Genomic DNA, 6,000 nt, shown 5'->3' on the forward strand with positions numbered 1-6,000 from the left:
ATTGTCCCTTCCTTTTACCTCCCCTGTGTCCACCACCACCCCTTCACTGCTCTCCTTATGCAGCAGCAGCCCTTCTCCATTTGCTTTACCTCACCCCTGTCCAGCAGCACCTCTTTCCTTCTCCCCCTGTCCAACATTAGGCCTCCGTTCCTTTTTCTTCACACCCCCTGTCCATCAGCACCTCTTTCCTTCTCCCCCTGTCCAGCAGTAGGCGTCCCTTCCTTTTTCGCCCCCCCCTCCTCCTTCTTATCCCTATGATACACTTACCGTGCTCTGCCCCTGATCAGAGGTTCCCGACAGCCGCCCAGTTGAACCCATTGGAAAAGTTCCCTCTGCCGCATCCCGCACCCCTCCTTGTGACTCCCGCTGTCTTTCTTTCTGTCTATCTCTGTCCCCTTTTGTCTTTCTGTGTATCTCCCTGCCCCTGTGTCTTTCTTCTTTTCTTTCTGTCTCCCTTCCTCCCTCTGTCTGTCTGTCCAAAGCAGCATTCCCTCCCCTTCCATTTCCCTCCCCCCACACCAGTTCCCTGCAGCAGCAATAGCGTTTACTCTACCCCCCTTTCTCTTCCCGCAGTACAGACTACGAACGTGGCGATTCCAGCGTGTGCAGCAGTCTTCACACGCTGCTTTGGGTCCTTCTACTGGCCTGATTTACTCTGGCACATCACTGATGACATCATCAGAGACGGGGCAGAGCAAATCAGGGCAGTAGAAGGGCCCGAAGCAGCATGTGAAGACTGCAGCACACACTGCTTAAATCACCAAGGTAGTCGGATCCGCGGGAAGGGAAGGGGGGGCGGCAAAGGACTCGGGTCCCGAGCCGGGGCGGAAAGTCGCTGGGCTCCTCGGTGGGGGCGCTGAGCGGCCGCAATCCGTCTCCTCCGAGACACCCCCCTGCCCGCCCGCCCGTTCGCCCGCTGGAGGAACAGAGATCGGCGGCTGGCTGCAGTCCAGGCTTGTGGAGGCATCGGCGGCTGGTGACGTAAGCGCGCATGCGCACTCCTACCTAAGATGCCCTACATCTCATGAAAAACGGACGCACGCAGATAGGAGTGCGCATGCGCGGCCTAGCATTTTATTATATTAGATATTTTAGATATTATTAAATGTTCCTGATGCAGATATACACTGTCATGCACTTTATCAATAAAGGAGAGGCAGGGCTACTACAGGGCCTGCGAGCATGCGCTAGATCACATCCATACTACTGATGTGCTGCAGCTTGAAGACTGCCACCATAGCACTGGTTCTGATCAGCTGTTTGAGTAGCCTAGCCCAGCCCAGCCCTCTCCTCAACATGAAGGAATCACTTGGATATTTAGGCCACTATTACAAACACATCTCATTACATTAGGGTTCAGCTATTCATCTCATAATATATACCATTAGAACATCTGTACTAAAAATAACACAAGAAAAAAATGGGAAGTTTTTTTAATAGCTGTAGAAATTTCTGCCTGAAGATGTAGCTAAAATTACTCTATAAATAAAGGTGAATCACTGTTTCAGTGCCTCCAGGTATGGATGAAAACAATATTTTATATTCAGAATGAATATCTGGATTCATGATTGCTATTTTGGTAATCAACCATGGCATCCTGCACAGAACAAGCATTCTCAGAGCCTCCATGCCCTAGGCTTTAATCCATCTGGAATATATTTATCTGAATCCAGGACACAAAACAGATTTCCATCCAAGATCAGTGGCAGTTTTCCAGGAGCTGAACCAGACATCCCATCCTTTGAAGCATATATATTAAGATCCTGACTATATTCCAGATCCAAAATACCCATTTTTTCTCTCAAAGTGCCACTTATGGGTCCCACACTGCAAGCCTTGGTATAGGTAAACATCGTATCTTCCAAACAATTTTATAGCAACATAACTGAACTTAGATTTATAAATTTAAAGTAAACACTGTAATTGTGTTTACATTCCTGTTTGCAAATTAAACATTCTTCAGGCACACAGCTCTAGCAAAGAATACATCTTTCAATCATTTTCAGCTCTTGGACTTGCTAGACTTAAATCCTGAAATGCATGCTGGATTTCACAAAAAGCATATAAAACTTCGCTAATTTCAGTGGTTTCATTACTGAGTTGCTACCCAAGTGGAAGAATTCTTATCAATAAGGGAGCTTAGTGTTTATAATTAAAAGTGAGAACAGGTGGCAATAGTAGTGGTTATCTTATATCAGTATATCCTAACCAAAAAGAATGTAAATATTAAAACAAATCCATCTGATTTCAAGGTAAGTCTTTTATCCTTAACTGGGGATAGAAGCAAAGGAGGGCCAGGATTTGGATACTCAAATCCCTGTAGCTGAATTGAAAATCTTGGAGATTGTGCAAAGAATAAAAGTGTTCTTACAATGTCAATTACTGATTTGTTAAAAACAAAGTAACTTCTATAACTATGTTCCAATTTATGCCCACACATTATCAATATGCTCCCAAATTTTTAATAGTATATTTTGTTGTGTGGAAATTATTATGGGTAGCCATTAAACATTTGCTCACATGTCTTTGGCAAAACTTCTCTATGTTCTCTGAATATGTTCAAGTGGAGTAAAAAAAAAAATAATAAATAAAAACCCAACAAAAACCTAAGTCAATTATAAAATCATTTAACTAGACACTGTCAGAGAACAATGAAACCCTGTGAATGCTGACATTTGGAAAGCCACCGAGACATTATAATGTCACACTGATATTTGTCACACTAGGAAAATAGCAGCTTTCTGTCAAAGATCTAAATTTCATCTCACGCACATAAATTTCCATGTACTCTAAGACTATTGAAAATGTAAAATATTTACATTTGAAATGAACTACTCTAGTTACAGCTTGACCTTTGCCATTCGCCATTAAATGGGAAGTCAGACTTTTCACACATTTCATCAAATGCTACATCTCAGTGTTTGATGAGGTGGACTCTATTTAAACTAGCGTGCTCCTAGGAGTGCCGTGAATAGAAAGGAACGAGATATTCACCTGAGGTTTCCCGAAAGGACATGTCAAAATAATTTTAAACTTTGAAAGTGAAAACATTTTTTTTTTTGCTAAAGTATATATTTGACTTCCAAGTATGGCTGGAAAATCACATTTTAGTGGACAAACAGAACTGTACTATCAACCCTAAATGTTTGCACAGGGGCACTAAACTGTCACATTAGTTTTACATATATTTATAGCACCTGTCATTAAGTATAGTAATAGATAAAGCACATAAAAGCTAACATGTGCAAACTAACCAACTCGGAGAAATTGCCCCCATTCAATCTGTCCAGTAAATTGGTCAGTGTTGCAGTAGCCATTCTCTGTGGCTACCCTCCATTGTCTCACAGAAAAATACAATACAAAAATTTATATTCCGCTACATTGTCAAAAGACATTAGTGTGGATTACAATAAAGTTAAATAGAAGGAAAATAATCCTCCCTAATTTACATACTTAAGATGTTTATGGAATTTATGCAATACCTAATAATACAGTCTCAGCAAATATAATTATGTCTTAAAGAAATATGTTTTCAATAATTTATGGAACCTTTTATTGGAAGATTAGATTCTTACCTTGATAATCTTCTTTCTGGAAAAGCATATAAGAATCTGAACTATAGGTGAATATCCTCTGGTTGTGAATTGCCTGCAAGACGTCATACACATCTTTCGACTCCGCCTCCTTCCCAGCAGGCTGTACTGCTATCTTCAGTTTGTACCAAAGCAATTGAACATCACTCTAATAAAAGACAATAGAAAGAAGGGAATGGAAAATCTCCTTGACAATACATTTCTGTTCTGCTCTGTAACAAAACAAGGTTAACAAAAACACTATATATCATATCAGGGGTAGGGAACTCCGGTCCTCGAGAACCGTATTCCAGTCGGGTTTTCAGGATTTCCCCAATGAATATGCATTGAAAGAAGTGCATGCAAATAGATTCATGCATATTCATTGGGGAAATCCTGAAAACCCGACTGGAATATGGCTCTCGAGGACCGGAGATCCCTACCCCTGTATCATATCTAGGTGGACCAAACAAGTCACCTCTCTTTGTGCAACCAGCACTAACATATGAGCTCTTACACACTCATAAACTTTACTTTATTTTCTTGTTAATTAATCATTACATTCTTATTTGACCAGCTGGAGAAGATCTTTTATTTTGGGACCTACAAACTGTCCGAGGCAGTAAGCAGACGAATTGTAAATTGACAGGGTGAGGCATCCAGACTCCTATATCCTTTTCCAGAAAGAAGGTTATCGAAGTAAGAATCTAGTCTTCCATTCTGGATATAGGAATCTAGACTATAGGTGATGTACCAAAGCAATATCTTACATCTAGGGCAGATCAGATGAGCCTGCCTGTAAAACCGAGGACCCAAAAGCGGCATCCTCCTAAGCTGCTAAGTCCACTCTTTAAAACTTTGTAAAGGTATGGAGCGTAGACCATGTAGCCGTCCTGCAGATCTCTTCAGATAGAACTGCCCAGGTTTGTCCATGATGAAGCCACAATTCTGGTAGAATGGGCCCTTAACAAAACTGACTGCTGTTTGCCACAGCCATTGTATGCCAACGAAATCACCATACAAATCCATCAAGAAATAGATCTTTAAGTCTGTCCCCATATGCCTTATGACGAAGACCAAGCACCATTTTAGTAGCTTTCCTCTGGACCGACTCCATCCTGTTTATCTTTTTGAAGGAACGGTCTCCAGAATTGTACACAATATTCTAAATGAGGTCTCACCAGAGTCTTATACAGGGGTTTCAGGAATTTGTATACAGTAACCTTACAGAACTAGCCTGCTAAGTGCAACTAGCACTAACAATAAGGAAGCCAGAGGTTGCAGAATACACTTACATATACAATCAAACCTTGGTTTGCAAGTAACGCGCATTGCAAGTGTTTTGCAAGACGAGAAAACACTCGAGCAAACTTTAACTCACAAACCTAGCGTTGACTCGGTGTGCGAGCATGTCACCCACCCCAGGAACTGGCTTCTCTCCTCCCATGCACCCCACCCCCCAAACCCTTACCTCCCCATCAGACACCAGCACACACTAACCCAGTGGTTCCCAACCCTGTCCCAGAGGACCACCTGGCCAGTCGGGTTTTCAGGATAGCACTAATGAATATGCATGAGCAGATTTGTATGCCTGGCAACTCCATTTTATGCAGATCTCTCTCATGCATATTCATTAGGGCTATCCTAAAAACCTGATTGGCCTGGTGGTCCTCCAGGACAGGGTTGGGAACCACTGTTGGTGCAGAAAGAGCCTGCCACTGATCTTCTATGCTGGGCTATTGCAAGGCCTTGAGCATCTGCGCATGCTCAAGGCCTTCTGGCTCCCACCCTCTCCGAGATTATCATGAGATTCTCAGATGCTCAAGGCCCCGCAGCAGCCCAACACAGAAGATCAGCGGCAAGTCCTAGCCGAAGACATTCAGCACAAACAACGGCAGCCACCCCTGCTGTCGGGGCGTCGAGGAAAGAACGTTGTGTGCACAAGCTCGGGTGCGGCGGGAAACAGAGAAAAATCATGTACGAGACGGAGAGCATCATATGCTACACGTGCGCACCCTTTTCTTCCTCTGCACTGCCTCTTTGTACCTTGCTGGGTGTTGCTGGAGGTAAGGATTTGGGGGTGGACCACAGGGAGGGGGGGGAAGAGAAGCCGGTTTCCGGGGTGGTGTGGTGTAGAAGCAAGCAGTGCCAGTGGCTTCGGGGGGGGGGGGGATATGGAACAAATCATCCGAGTTTCCCTTACTTCCTATGGGGAAACTCGCTTTGATATACGAGCACTTTGGTTTACGAGCATGCTTCTGGAACAAATTATGCTCGCAAACCAAGGGTCCACAGTATAAGATTTCTTCACATACAGCCATCTGACGGCTAGAGGAGCTCTAGGCCTGGACTCTAGAAACAGCCAAGGCAGAAAAGCAGGTGAAACAGTATATACTGAGGGTGAACTGTACAGATTCTGTTACATCCA

This window comes from Geotrypetes seraphini, chromosome 12, assembly GCF_902459505.1.
Source record: "Geotrypetes seraphini chromosome 12, aGeoSer1.1, whole genome shotgun sequence".
In the NCBI taxonomy this organism is placed as follows: domain Eukaryota; kingdom Metazoa; phylum Chordata; class Amphibia; order Gymnophiona; family Dermophiidae; genus Geotrypetes; species Geotrypetes seraphini.